Here is a 15,177-nt window from a genome sequence, read left to right on the forward strand (position 1 = left end):
GTCATCCAGCCAGGCTCCTCTGTGCAGCCTTGCAGGGCTTGTTTAGACAACAGTGGTGCACATGTTGGCTGAAATATGGCCGCTGTGCTTGCTGGCTCGGCTGAATGAAGCCTCGGCATGTGTTCTTTAACCCAGACAGCTCGCTGATTTATCCACAGCTCTCAGTGATTGATTTAAGAGTCGGCTAGCCAACACTTGTTGGGAGGCGGGCTGAGGCGAGGAGGGGCTAGGAGAGGAGGGAAAAAAGGAGAGAGGGAGAGAGAGAAGGGGCTAGGAGAGGAGATAGAAGAAAGGAGAGAGGGAGAGAGAAGGGGCTAGGAGAGGAGAGAATAAAGGGGAGAGGGGGAGAGAGAGAAGGGGCTAGGAGAGGAGAGAAGAAAGGGGAGAGGGGGAGAGAGAGAAGGGGCTAGGAGAGGAGAGAAGAAAGGAGAGAGGGAGAGAGAGAAGGGGCTAGGAGAGGAGAGAAGAAAAGAGAGAGGGAGAGAGAGAAGGGGCTAGGAGAGGAGAGAAGAAAGGAGAGAGGGAGAGAGAGAAGGGGCTAGGAGAGGAGAAAAGAAAGGAGAGAGGGAGAGAGAGAAGGGGTTAGGAGAGGAGAGAAGGGAGTGAAGGAAAGGAGAGTAGAGAATGGCCAGGAGAGGTGAAAAGAATATACACCGCGTTCGCAAAGATTGCGCTATTGACATAATCCACAACAGGACCGGCCTATGTCATTCCAAGGTGTGTTCAAGACACACCTCAAGTCTTTCTGAGGTGATTTCTTGATTGATCGTGGACACGGCTCATTTTTAAATGAGCTGCAAAAGGTTGTTTATTATGCTTTCGAAGCGGTCATATATTCAAATGTCCAGCGTGACAGCAGGAAAGTGTATGAAAACATGTCCAACCGTCTGCCTGATATATAAGTGTGTGTGCGAGCGCGCGCGCGTGTTTTATTACCTGTCTCATTATTAAATGTGTTGGAGGCAGCCTGAGCTGGGACAGAACATTCCAGCTCTTTAATGTCTCCCACTCGTCCCCCAGTCCCCCACACTACTCTCTTTGATAATATACTTTTCCTTATGAGCCCATAAAAGCCGAGTGCTTCTCAGAGCACCACCTCTCTCCCCTCTCTGGTGCTCCTCTGCAGACTCCCTCAGATCTGGAGGGCAGCCCTGCTCCCGGCCTCCCCTGCCCTCTCGGGTACACGCAGGAGAGGCATCCTCTCCGTCGGCTCGGTCTCTCCCCTCCGCCCCCACGATGAGACTTCCCCTCGGATGTCCGATGGGATTTTAGGTGGACCTCGGAACGGTTTTTCGCGGGTGTTTTTCTTTGCCTCTCTCGCTCGCTCTCTCTCTCGCTCTCTCTCTCCCTCCGTTGTCTCCATTTTTCTCTTTCCCCCCATCTCGTTTCCTCTCATGGCGATCATTTTCTCTCCCTCGCACTCCCCCCCCCCACCCCCCTTTCGCTCTCTCACTTTCTTCCTCCGTCGCTCTCCCCTGTCCCCCCCTTCGCCGCTCCCCCGTCTCGTACAGGGCAGAGTTAGGCATAAGCGAATAATTAGGTAATTGCCTCCTTGATTGAGCTCAATAGGAAACGTTTCAATTAGGCCAGAACTGCAGAGGGAGGAAGCAGGCTCTTACAGAGGGAAACATTCCTTGTCATGCAACTGTCAGGGGCCGAGCCCACACCACGAGCCAACTGGTGCTGGGGAGAGCAGGAAGTCCTCCTGGAGAGGGAGGGAAGAGGGGGGGAGGGAGGGGGGGAGGGAGGGAGGGAGGCGGAGTGTGGGCCAGGGTAGGGGGGCTGGGGGGGATAAGGGACAGCTAGAAATGATTGCTGTAATTAGGGCTATATTTAAACAGGACTTCTCTGTGATATGATTTGCTGGTGATCCCCTGTCCAGATAAGACTGAGAGCCCTCGCTCGCCCCGGCCGCCTGTTACACATTACTACCTCCCAGCCGCGGAGGAGAGAGAGGGAGAGTGAGGGAGAAGAGCGGAGCGAGGTGAGAGAGGGTAGGGGAGAAGAGGGGGGAGAGGGGGGGAGAGGGGGAATAGGATGAGGAGGGAGAGAGGGAGAGAAAAAGAGAGAGAGGGAGAGAGAGAGAGGGAGAGAGATGGGGAAGGGATCATGACAGAGAGAGAGAGCGAGAGAGCGAGAGAGAGAGAGAGATCAAGTGTTTGAACAGAGAGGGAATTGGAGAACCAGGAAGACAGAGTGAATGGCTCTGAGAAGGTTAGGAAAAAGGGAGAGAGAAAAAAATGCTAAAGAAATGAGAAGAAGAGAGAGATTTACGGTCGAGGAGGGGCAAGTGGCCTGTGTGGGAGAGGAACAGTAGGAGGTTGGGAACAAGAGAGAGAGGTTTATGTCTGAAATACAGTAATCGCCTGAGAGGATGACTAGCCTTCACTCTGGGCTTGTGTCTTGTGAAGTCCAGTACAGCAGGTCATTCTGGTCCTAGTGTGGACCTAGTCTGGACCTAGTGTGGTCCTAGTCTGGTTTTAGTGTGGTTTTAGTCTGGTCCTAGTCTGGTCCTAGTCTGGTTCTAGTGTGGTTCTAGTCTGGTTTTAGTCTTGTCCTAGTCTGGTTTTAGTCTGGTCCTAGTCTGGTCCTAGTCTGGTTCTAGTGTGGTTCTAGTCTGGTTTTAGTCTGGTCCTAGTCTGGTTTTAGTCTGGTCCTAGTCTGGTTTTTGTCTGGTTATAGTCTGGTCCTAGTCTGGTCCTAGTATAGTTTTAGTCTGGTCTTAATACTTACCTGGTGTCTCACACTCAACATCCAACATTTCAAATCCTTGTGTGTCTGGGGTGATAGTGACCCCAACCCCCCCCCCCCCCCCCCCCCCCCCCGTCAACAGAGGAGCTGAGCCCTGATCCTAGAGAGATAATGGATTGTGTGTGTGTGTTTGCACTTGTGTGTGGACATATGTGAACAGAGAGAGATGTTTGTCTGCTGGAGAAAGATCTACTCTGAGGTGAGTCTGTGTGCATGTGTGTGTGTGTGTGGTGTGGTTTGTGTGTATGTGCACCTCCATGTCAACTCTACACCGCGCATGCATGCCCATGTATGTTTATATGTTTCTACAAGAGCACACTCATGTCAGCAAAAATGTGTTATTATGTGTGTGTGTGTGTGTGTGTATACAGGATATGTGTGTGCGTGTGCATATGTAAACATTGTTGGAGTGTGTGTGTGTGAGAGAGAGAGAGAGAGAGAGAGAGAGAGAGAGAGAGAGAGAGAGAGAGAGAGAGAGAGAGAGAGAGAGAGGCTAGAAGGGTCTGGCCTGTGCTCTGTCCCATAGGGACACTGTGTGGTCTGGAGAGTAAACTGAGGTCCGTGTTAATACACTTCCTTTAGTCTAGCCCACGGCAACACACACATCACACACACACACACACACTCCCAGAGAGGAAGGAATACATCTAGCCCACTCTGTACCTTTCTCCTTTGGCCACTCTCTCGCACACCTATTACACTTTTGTCACCCCACACACACACACCACTCTTACCACACACACACATAGCATTCACCCCACACACATACACCACTCACACACATCACGCAAACCACACAATAATACCACACACATGCATGCACACACACACGCATTCAACCTCCCCATATCAATTATCCATGTCAAAATGAAAGCTCTGCATGTTCACAAACTCCTATTGACCCCTACTGGCCAGAGTACAGAACCGTTTAGACTGTCACTGACCTGAACTTCCCTATGTAGACCCATTCAGACACATCCAGACCCAGATAGACCCAGACAGACCCATCCAGACCCAGACAGACCCATCCCGACCCAGACAGACCCATCCCGACCCAGACAGACCCATCCAGACCCAGATAGACCCATCCAGACCCAGACAGACCCATCCAGACCCAGATAGACCCATCCAGACCCAGACAGACCCATCCAGACCCAGATAGACCCAACCAGACCCAGACAGACCCATCCAGACCCAGATAGACCCATCCAGACCCAGAGAGATCCATCCAGACCCAGACAGACCCATCCCGACCCAGACAGACCCATCCAGACCCAGATAGACCCATCCAGACCCAGACAGACCCATCCAGACCCAGATAGACCCATCCAGACCCAGACAGACCCAGATAGACCCATCCAGACCCAGACAGACCCATCCAGACCCAGATAGACCCATCCAGACCCAGATAGATCCAGACAGACCCATCCAGACCCAGACAGACCCAGACAGACCCATCCAGACCCAGACAGACCCATCCAGACCCATCCAGACCCAGATAGACCCATCCAGACCCAGACAGACCCATCCAGACCCAGACAGACCCAGACAGACCCATCCAGACCCAGACAGACCCATCCAGACCCAGATAGACCCAGACAGACCCATCCAGACCCAGATAGATCCATCCAGACCCATCCAGACCCATCCAGACCCAGACAGACCCATCCCGACCCAGACAGACCCAGACAGACCCATCCAGACCCAGACAGACCCATCCAGACCCAGATAGACCCATCCAGACCCAGACAGACCCATCCAGACCCAGATAGACCCATCCAGACCCAGACAGACCCATCCAGACCCAGATAGACCCATCCAGACCCAGATAGATCCATCCAGACCCAGACAGACCCATCCCGACCCAGACAGACCCATCCCAACCCATCCAGACCCAGATAGACCCATCCAGACCCATCCAGACCCAGACAGACCCATCCAGACCCAGATAGACCCATCCAGACCCAGACAGACCCATCCAGACCCAGACAGACCCATCCAGACCCAGATAGACCCAGACAGACCCATCCAGACCCAGATAGATCCATCCAGACCCATCCAGACCCATCCAGACCCAGACAGACCCATCCAGACCCAGACAGACCCATCCCGACCCAGACAGACCCAGACAGACCCATCCAGACCCAGACAGACCCATCCAGACCCAGATAGACCCATCCAGACCCAGACAGACCCATCCAGACCCAGATAGACCCATCCAGACCCAGACAGACCCATCCAGACCCAGATAGACCCATCCAGACCCAGATAGATCCATCCAGACCCAGACAGACCCATCCCGACCCAGACAGACCCATCCCAACCCATCCAGACCCAGATAGACCCATCCAGACCCATCCAGACCCAGACAGACCCATCCAGACCCAGATAGACCCATCCAGACCCAGACAGACCCATCCAGACCCAGATAGACCCATCCAGACCCATCCAGACCCAGATAGACCCATCCAGACCCAGATAGATCCATCCCGACCCAGACAGACCCATCCAGACCCAGACAGACCCATCCAAACCCAGACAGACCCAGACAGACCCATCCAGACCCAGACAGACCCATCCAGACCCAGATAGACCCATCCAGACCCAGACAGACCCATCCAGACCCAGACAGACCAGACAGACCCATCCAGACCCAGATAGACCCATCCAGACCCAGACAGACCCAGATAGACCCATCCAGACCCAGACAGACCCATCCAGACCCAGATAGACCCATCCAGACCCATCCAGACCCAGACAGACCCATCCAGACCCAGACAGACCCAGACAGACCCATCCAGACCCAGATAGACCCATCCAGACCCAGACAGACCCATCCAGACCCAGACAGACCCAGACAGACCCATCCAGACCCAGATAGACCCATCCAGACCCAGACAGACCCATCCAGACCCAGATAGACCCAGACAGACCCATCCAGACCTAGATAGACCCAGACAGACCCATCCAGACCCAGATAGACCCATCCAGACCCAGATAGATCCATCCAGACACATCCAGACCCATCCCGACCCATCCAGACCCAGGCCACCCCTATGTGACTGGTTACTCCCTCTCAGCATGTCTGATTTGAGCAGGACGCACACATCCGCAGTTATAATTCAGTAATCTATGTTTGTGCATTGTGTGACAATTGTGACTAATGACTGCCCTGGAGTCAAATGCCAACTTCCTCCTTCCCCCTTAAGACTCCCCCCCCTCCTCTCCTTCCCCTCTCCATCCCTTTCCCCTCCTTTCCCTTTCCTTCCCACTCTCCCCTCCCTCCCCCCCCCCCCCCCCCCCCCCCTCCCCTCCCCCCCCCTCCCTCCCCGCTCTGTTTGTTTTCACTCTGTTATTCATGGGACAACATCCACTAAGTATCGTATAGGTGTTTACCTGACATTGAGCCCCTGGGTGGTAAACGTCTGTTTCCCCAGAAGCCCTGCTGCACTTGTGTGTGTGTGTGTGTCCATGCGGCACACCCACATAAACACACACAATTACTCACTCAGTTATAGGCAGTAATCATTACATTCGGTCGGCTCCCTCATTTACATTTTCCGGGACATTTTTCATCATAAGCGCATTCTGTCATCGATGTTTCAGTGAGTGTGTGTGTGTGTGTGGGAGCGTGTGTGTGAGGGGGGTGGAACACGGAACCCATTATAGAACCCTGGCTGCAGGAGAAGGAACCGCCGGTAAGGTTTTACCCTCCAGAAGGAATCCCAGTCCCAGCCTAGTTTCATGTGAGGCTTGTGATAGCACGGCTAACCGCTTCTACTCAGTCTGGAGGACCGGGCCAGGCTCGTCCAGGCCTCCTTCGCATCTCTCCACACTCCTGCCGGAGGAGGAAGAGGAGGGGGATGGTTGTGGTCTGGGTCTGGAGGGGTAGATGTTGGGCCAGTGTACGAGGGGGTAGTTTGAGTGTTGAAGTGTGTGGCGTTTGCTGGTTGGTTAGGAGCTATAGTACAGCCCAGCCACCATGTGTTGGTCAGCAACAAGCAGCCCCGAATGGACCCAGACCGCAACCAGCCCCGACTGGACCCAGACCACAACCATCCCCGACTGGACCCAGACCACAACCAGCTCCGACTGGACCCAGACCACAACCAGCCCCGAATGGACCCAGACCGCAACCAGCTCCGACTGGACCCAGACCACAACCAGCCCTGACTGGACCCAGACCACAACCAGCCCCGACTGGACCCAGCCCACAACCAGCCCCAGTCTACTGTAACAGAGCCCTTCACAGCACCAGCCCTGATGTATGAGAACCAGCACCTGTGACAGGTGGGTTAGCCAGCTTCATACCAGCTCGAATCAGAATCAAATCTAGAAGGAACCTCTGGCATGTTCTTTGGTCTAGAATGTGCTTCCTACAGTAGTTGTCCTATGCATCCAGCAACATCATCAGGTTCCTATGGAGGTGTATGATCTCTTCCAGCCCAGTCTGTGTGTGTGTGTGTGTGTGTAAGGGCTCTTCAAAGCTGTTTGTTCATGTGTATAGCCTCCTCTTTGTATACACTGGTGTGTGTGTGGAGGGGGGTGGAGAGGAGAGGGGGAGGGAGAGAGGGGGAGAGAGGTGGAGAGCGTGTGCATGTGTGTGGCTTTTCTCCGTCTTTTTCCCAGAAGGAGCGGGTCTCATGTTCACCCTCTAACTCGTCCCAGTAGAGGGTCAATTGCAACCAGTTGGCCGCCAGTCTGGTCCAAAGTAAACATTTGGAGAGAGGGGACCATACAGACAGGTACCTGGGGGCCAACGGGGCTACTCTGCCCCCTCCCCCTCCCCCCGCCTCCTCTCTCCACACGCTCTCCTCTTCCTCCTCTCCGCGGATCGCCCCCTCCCTCTCCATTTCTCTCTCTCTTTCTCTCTCTCTCTCTCTACGCGTCCTGCCCACTTACTCTCACTCTCACTACATCCCTCCGCCTTTCTTTCATGTTTCTGCTCTCCCCCTCTCTCCACCTCCGCACCCGCGCCTCTCTATATTCATCTCTCCCCTCTCTCGTTCTCCACCTTTCTTTATTTCCTTCTCTCTCTTTCTGTTTACCTCTCTCCCTCTCCCAGACCCCGTCATCTCCCCTCCCTCCCTCCCTCCCTCCCTCCCTCCCTCCCTCCCTCCCTCCCTCCCTCCCTCCCTTCCCTCTACCTCTCTCTCTCCCTCCTTCATGTGTGGTTGGGGGTGCTAAGGTGCAGCTGCAGCTCTCAGGCCCCAGTCGGGACGGTTGCCAGGGTGCCCCCGGGGAGACGGTCTCCAGGCAGTGGGTGTGTTGTGGTGTAGCCTGGTGAGGTTAGAGGCAGAGGGGTTGATCCCAGACAGACGGACAGACCCAAGTGGCCCTGCCCTGTCGCACGCTACCCCTGCCCTCATGGGCATGCCCACACACACGCACACGCACACACACTGCCTGACTCTGCTCTCGGAGGGGGAGAGAGAGGGAGGGGGAGAGAGCGTGAGAGAGAGAGAGGAGGAGAGGTAGGGAGAGCAGAGAAGGAGAAGTAGAGGGAGAGAGAGCGTGAGAGAGGTAGAGGGAGAGAGGGAGGCAGTTTGATCTTGATGTCAGGCGACTCCTTTAACAGGGTCTGGGGAGCGGTCTGCACTGCTCAATTTTGCCCACATTAATCAATCTCACATTTCCTCCCATCAGTCTACACGCCTATCAGCACCGCACGCTCGTTAGCATAATGAATTCAGGTGATTCTAGACAGAGGTCCACAGTTTGCCCGCCCGTTAGCCGCTTGGATATGAATAAAACAAGATCATACTTTTTCCGTTGAAGCCGATTACATTTGAATAAGTTCCAATGCTTGGGGAAGCCGCGTGCAGTTTGTTTTTTCCGTTCCATCCAAACGCGTTTCACTCCTCGTTATTGTTTCCGTGCGACAACTGTGTGACAAACGGGGGGCTTCTCGAAAGCTTTTACCTCAACACTTAATGCGTGCGTGCGTTTGCCATTATTTATCAGGTGTGCTCCCTCTGGGTGAATGTGAAAGGTTCAGGGTGGACGTCGGGAGGCGAAAGGTGGATGTTGGGGGGGGGGGGGGGGGGGGGTCGGAGGTGGTGGGGTTAGGGGGGGCGTTCTGTCTGGGAGACTGAGAACACAGAGACAGTATGAGAAAGCAGTACAGGCCTCTCGTACAGGTGCTTATAATTTTCCGGGCGTGATTAATCATTGTTGTGTTTGGGGGTGACACCTTGTTTAATGGATCTGTCTATCTCGCTTGCTTCTTGGGGGGGGTCATGGAGAGTGGGGGGGGGCACGGAGAGTCGGGGGGCATGGATAGTGGTTAGGGTAGGGAGGAGAATATAATATAAGTGCTTATTGCGTCCCGCCCATACGAGAGCACGACGGAAATCAGTGTACGCGAGAAATCGTACTCTTCTCCCTCATCTCAAATCAGCTTCCGAAAGAGCTATCATCATAAGAAAAATCCCTCAGCGGGTCCTATTTGGACTACAAATACCATGAGTAAGGTATAAACACACACACACACATGCGTACAGTACAAATACATAAGATAAATGTCCGCAGGAATTTCAGAAAAGCTCTCTCAAGAAGAGCCATAATCATAATAAAGTCATTCATACAGTCAACACGTCTTATTTAGTGTGGAAATACAATGTTGTGACAAGCCATTAGAGGGACAAATACATACGCATACTACCCCCCCCCCACACACACACACACACACACATGCGTGGGCTAGTGTTTTGAGTGTGTGTTTATTTTGGGTGGAGGGCAGGCTAGCAGGCAGGCAGGGTGGCTGTAAATCTGGTATCTCTGGTACTGTGACGGACACCAACCTAATGAGGTGTCCCTGGTGTGTCATTCCAAACAACCTCCCAGATTGCTCCTGCTGCTGCCCTCATCTCTACCCTCGCACACACACACACACACACCCACACACACACACACACCCACACACACTCTCACGTACTGTATAGTCACATGCAGACACGCACACTCATAACACACATACACACACCAACATGGCATAGTCACACACACATACTGTACATACACACACGCACGCGCACACACGTAGAGACATCCAGGAAGAGAAGCTTCGGGGCCCCAGAGCCAGTGACAGACACACATGTTGAACATAAACTGGCTGAGTTAGTGTCAAGAGTTCATCAGCAGCATCTGTCATAGCAAGCTGCAGTCCCCACACAGCTAGATCCACTGTCACACACACACCACACACACACACCACACACACACACACCACACACACACACACACACACCACATACACACACACCACACACACACACACACCACATACACACACATACATACACGCATACAGACACACCCGAACACAAACACACCTAACACACGCACACACCACATACACACACACATCACACACACACACACACACACACCACACACACACACCACACACACACATACATACACACACAAACACTTTCACTCGCACACATACGTACACACACACGTTCACTCACACACACACACACACACACACACACACACACACATTTGCACACCTTCACATACATAAATTCACACATACTAATACATTCACACACTCACACACACACACACACAGTCAACTACCTGGGAGAACCACTGACAACCCGACACTGTCACTAAACACAAGTCCCGCACAGACAAATCCTCATCCAGAACTCCACCATCCTTCTAGAACTGGACTGGCTGCTGTGTGAGTCTTGGACAAGGTCACTCTCCTGATGGGAGCAATCCTGGTGCAATTAAATCCCGGAGTGTTTCGAGTTATTTCAGATTTTCGGACAAATTGCCGGATGAAGGAGATCAGAGTGTCCGTGCGTGGTTAGGTTGGAGGCTGTCCAACGCAGCTATCTGGACCCTTCAATCCCAGCAGCATGGAGACAGCTTGCTTACGTGGGGCTGAATAACATTAACCACCGCATAAGGGTGCCTTTGGTGAACCTTGTAATTCTCTTAGAGGCGAGATACATTCTTTAGTTCGCCTTTTTTTACCTTGTTTCTTTTTTTTTCTTGTATGTTTTGGTGACGCATGAACCCTCAGTTAACAGAGAGAGAGAGCACCTGAGAGAGATAGAGAGAGAGTCTGAGGGAGGTAGACAGAGAGCCTGAGAGAGAGACATAGAGACAGAGAGACAGAGAGAGAGAGAGAGAGAGAGAGAGAGAGAGAGAGAGAGAGAGAGAAAAGGAGGCCTAGAGGAACAGCTTGTCTCTTGTGACATTTGGAAGATCAACTGCCAGTATAGTGAAAGAGAGAGAAGGAGGGGGGTGTATGGCCCACAGCACCCCTCCCCAGCCAGACCTGTCCTTGAGGCCTGTGCCAGAGCACCATGTCACACAGTGCACCCCCGCCCACCTAGGACACCAAGTCGCCACCCTCATCCCAATAACGATCATAAATTACACGAGCAACACAAAGCCAGACCGCTGATTGCATAATTATTGCATCAAACCGCCGGTGTATGTAACATAATCACTGGATCTCATCAGGCACTAACCACCAGCGAGCATGTGGAGCTGAGTTATGTCATGTTGGGAAGCAAGAGATGGAGAGTTCCCACTCCGTGTCTCACTTTTCCTCTGTTTCACACTCTCTCCCCTCTCTCTCTCTCTCTCTCTCTCTCTTTCTCTCTTTCTCTCTCTCTCTCTCTCTGTTTCTCTCTCTCTTTCTGTCTCACTCTCTCTCTGTTTCTCTGTCTCACTCTCTCTCTCTCTCTCTCTCTCTCTCTCTCTCTCTCTCTCTCTCTCTCTCTCTGCCTCACACACTCTCAGTTCAGTTCAAAGGGTTTTATTGGCATGAAAACATCAATTGTTCATATTGCCAAGGCAACGGTAGGATTATAGAAATATTCATCAATATAAATCATGGCCTTATATATACTTATGTTACATACACTCATATACAGAGAGATACACACGGTAGTTAAACACGTGCATGCGTGTAATTCCACCACATAGTTGTACAACTTGTATCCATGTTATTATTATTCAAGTTCAACTCTCTGTCTCATTCTCTCTGTCTCTGTCTCACTCTCTCTCTCTCTCTGTTTCACACTCTCTCTCTCTGTTTCACACTCTCTCTCTGTTTCTCTCACACTCTCTGTCCACCTCTCTATCTCTCTCTCTCTGTGACACTATCTTACACACACAGTCTCGGCATCTCTTTCTCTCTCTCACCCTGTCTCTCTCCCTTACACATTCTCTCTCGCTGCGTGTGGGTGGGTGTGTGAGGAGGAAGCCAGGCGAGGGGAAGGCCTTCCATGGCGCGTTGCGTCCGAGTCAGAGGGACAGCACGCCGCAGCATCACCCCCACCCGCTGCCGGGTCTGCATGGGAGCTCGTCTGCGGGACGCTGGAACATGTTTGGACTGTGTTTGGACCGTGATGGCTGACTGCGTTTACGCTACAGTAATGGCTTCCTGCCCCTCACTCTCACGCTAATGACGGGACGAGGGCGCGGGGAGGAGAAGCGAGTCGAGGCGAGGAGGGGGGGAAAGAGAAGAGGCTGTTCACCCCCGTGCCCCTCCGCCCCTGCACTCCAGCCACCCTGTGCCCCAATGCCACTGCCCCCCTGGACCCCCTCCTCCACACCCCCTCCACGTCACCCCGGCCCAAGGCAGAGCACACAGACCACCCTGCCCTTCCCTCCACTGTTCTGCTGTGCCCCGTCAGTCCTTCCATGGATGCTGCCTGGATGGAAAGATGGTATCACTCCCCAGGAATGTCCGTTGGTCCCGCTGCGTGCTTCATTTGCATGTATCTACCTCACGGCCACAGATGGAGTGCTGTAGCACTGGAGAGCTTCAACCCCAAGTGAACTGCCGGCCGTCAACTTCACTCGGGCCCAGGTTCCCTTAGCTAGCCTCATGCTGTCTCTGTCCTGTCATTGGGAAGGGACACCTGGGACAGTCGACAGGTGAGGGTGTAGACGCCGTGGAGAGGAGAGAGATGGGGGAGAGAGGTGAGGGACACCTGGGACAGGGGAGACAGGTGAGGGACATTAGGGATAGGTGAGACAGGTGAGGGTATAGACTTCAGGAACAGGTGAGACAGGTGAGGGACTCTAGGGATGGGAGTCAGGTACGTTTTGCGTCACGACTGCTCATGTGCGCCACTCCAGATTCTAGTTAACCAGCAGACTGTAAAATAACAAAGAGGTTTCCTGCTTCTCCTCTTTCCAGTCTCCGGTCTCACTGGTGTGTCGTCTTCTGTCCCCCCTTCCTGTCTCCAGCTCTGCTGCGTGTCCATCTCCCTCTCCTAACTGGCCACTAGGTGACAGTAATGACACAGTTCTGCTCTGCTGGCTGATTGGATGAGGAGGGTGAATCCTTGTTTGCTATTGGCGGATGGGTTGAACGATGGGGGTGGGAAGACAACAGGGGAGAAGAACACAGAATGATGCATGTGGCATTCGGTTCCGGGTTAGAGTGTGTGTGCGTGTGAACATGTACATGTGCGAACATGAATGTGTTTTATTTTGGGATGATTTGAGAACCTTACAGAGAAACAATCCGTTTTTTACACCCGAAGTACGTTTACAAACAAGCTATTTTGAGTGTTGCACTTACAGCCAAGAAATTCCACAAAAGTCTGCTTTAATAAGACCCCACCTCCAGAAACTACACACAGGCATTCATTGGAAGGCCTTACCTTCAGATACAAAATAAAAGTCCTACCAACATCTTATTTTCCACAGAATGCCTACCGACAGGACAGACATCCTACGTCATGAATGTCTGACCGACATACATTCGATAGAAACCTATTTACAGGTGTTTCCTTGAAAGCCTCATTTGCATTCAGTACAGTATGACCAATAGACATGGTTGCGCAACTGCCATCCGACATTGACGGTGTTGATTTGAAAGGGATGGGCACTGTGGGTGGCAGGACAGGGAACTTCTTCCTGGATGTAAATGTCAGGGTTGCAGATAGCTGCTCAGACCTGCTCGTCAGATTCGGTTTAATTGCTGTGAACTTCGGCTTTGCATGGGTTGATCCCCATCTTCTGTCACTTTGTTTCCCTGTGGCTTTGTCAACAAAAGAGACAGTCTGTCCCTCTCGCACAACAGGAACATCACAAAAGGGAGGATTGTTCCTCAGAATTCTAGACAGGTTGAATAGTTGGCTCTGCGCTTGAGGCGTTTGTCGAAAGGCTGGAACAATGTTGACTTTCTGGAGCTTGCTCTGTTGTGATTATGAGTTTAGACGGGGTGGGGGGCTCTCAACCCTAGAACCCTACTTAGATTTCCTCAGCACAGCTACAACCGGGAAGATTACTGCTTACTGCCGGGAAGATTACTGCCGGGAAGATTACAGCTACAACCGGGAAGATTAACACTTTGGAAAAAATACCGCTCCCAAACGTCAGTTTTCAGGATTTGACACGTCTAACCTCATTTACAGGCGTGGAACAGGGAATCAAGCACATTCGGTTTCGTCTTAGTTGTGAAACTCTTCGATGGAGGAGTATCACACACGGATTCTGTGATGAGGGAGAGCTGGAGCTGACCATGAAACAGAGCATCAGCCGCAGGAAGCTGGGGTTTGCTCGGAGCGACTTCCTTCCGTTGCCTACAGAGGACTGATGTGTTCTGGAGATCTGGGGGGGATGCCATAGAACGTTCTGGAAAGTTTACAGAGTCTGAAGTCAGTACAGTTGGCAAGCAGGGTTTAGCCTGGGGGAGGTTACATCTCTATTTCGTCCCAAGCTTGGTAGAAAGTCTTCTTGTTTATCTGGCAGGGATTGAGTGGTTGTCTCCCGACAGGTGTCCTTCTGTAGTTAAGGGATTTGTTTAAAAGTCAGTGGGTGGAACAGGATAGGATGACACACTGCACCTCCTCTCAACCATCAGTTACACCAGGTTTTGCATTTGTTTATTCTCCCTTTCCCTTCTCCTTTTCTTCCCTGCTTTCCTTCTCCTCCTCTCGTCCGCTTCCGTGTGGTTGGCCTGGGCATTTGCATCTGATGGAATGAGGTTTCAGAGTGGCACCGTGTCTGTTTCGGTGAGAGGAGAAGGGGGATGGAGGAGAGAGGGGGGCCGTGGTGACATACAATGAGAACTGCCCAGCCTCTCCAACTCCCCTCTCTCCTGGCTCTCTCTGGTGATTTTGTCCCTCTCTGTTCTCTCCCCCCCCCACTCTCTTTATCTTACCTGCTCTCTCTCTCTCTCTCTCTCTCTCTCTCTCTCTCTCTCTCTCTCTCTCTCTCTCTCTCTCTCTCTCTCTCTCTCTCTCTCTCTCTCTCTCTCTCTCTCTCTCTCTCTCTCTCTCTTCTCTCTCTCTCTCTCTCTCTCTCTCTCTCTCCCGCCACGGAATAGTTCTCGCGGAAAACAGAGAGCGGGATTAATCATGCCTCCTGTCTCATTATCCCTCCCTCCTTCCGTCCCTCCCTGTCTTCATCTAACCTGATTCATGGCTGTTGACCTGA

General features: G+C 52.5%; 1 protein-coding gene across 5 annotated transcripts in view; it reads left to right on the forward strand.

The window, feature by feature from the left end:
* The window catches only part of slc25a21 (solute carrier family 25 member 21), an 80,082-nt gene that overhangs the window by 29,514 nt on the left and 35,391 nt on the right, over positions 1–15,177 (forward strand). Inside the window, exon 1 of one of the 5 annotated variants that reach the window (XM_047018194.1) lies at positions 2,878–2,950. The exons of 3 other annotated variants lie outside the window; for them this stretch is intronic. The gene's annotated coding sequence lies outside the window, so the exon portion shown is untranslated. Of the gene's footprint in view, positions 1–2,877; positions 2,951–13,503; positions 14,114–15,177 lie in introns of those variants that run through there. One more of the 5 variants, XM_047018186.1, reaches the window with a different exon arrangement.

The sequence above is a fragment of the Hypomesus transpacificus genome, chromosome 3, assembly GCF_021917145.1.
Source record: "Hypomesus transpacificus isolate Combined female chromosome 3, fHypTra1, whole genome shotgun sequence".
In the NCBI taxonomy this organism is placed as follows: domain Eukaryota; kingdom Metazoa; phylum Chordata; class Actinopteri; order Osmeriformes; family Osmeridae; genus Hypomesus; species Hypomesus transpacificus.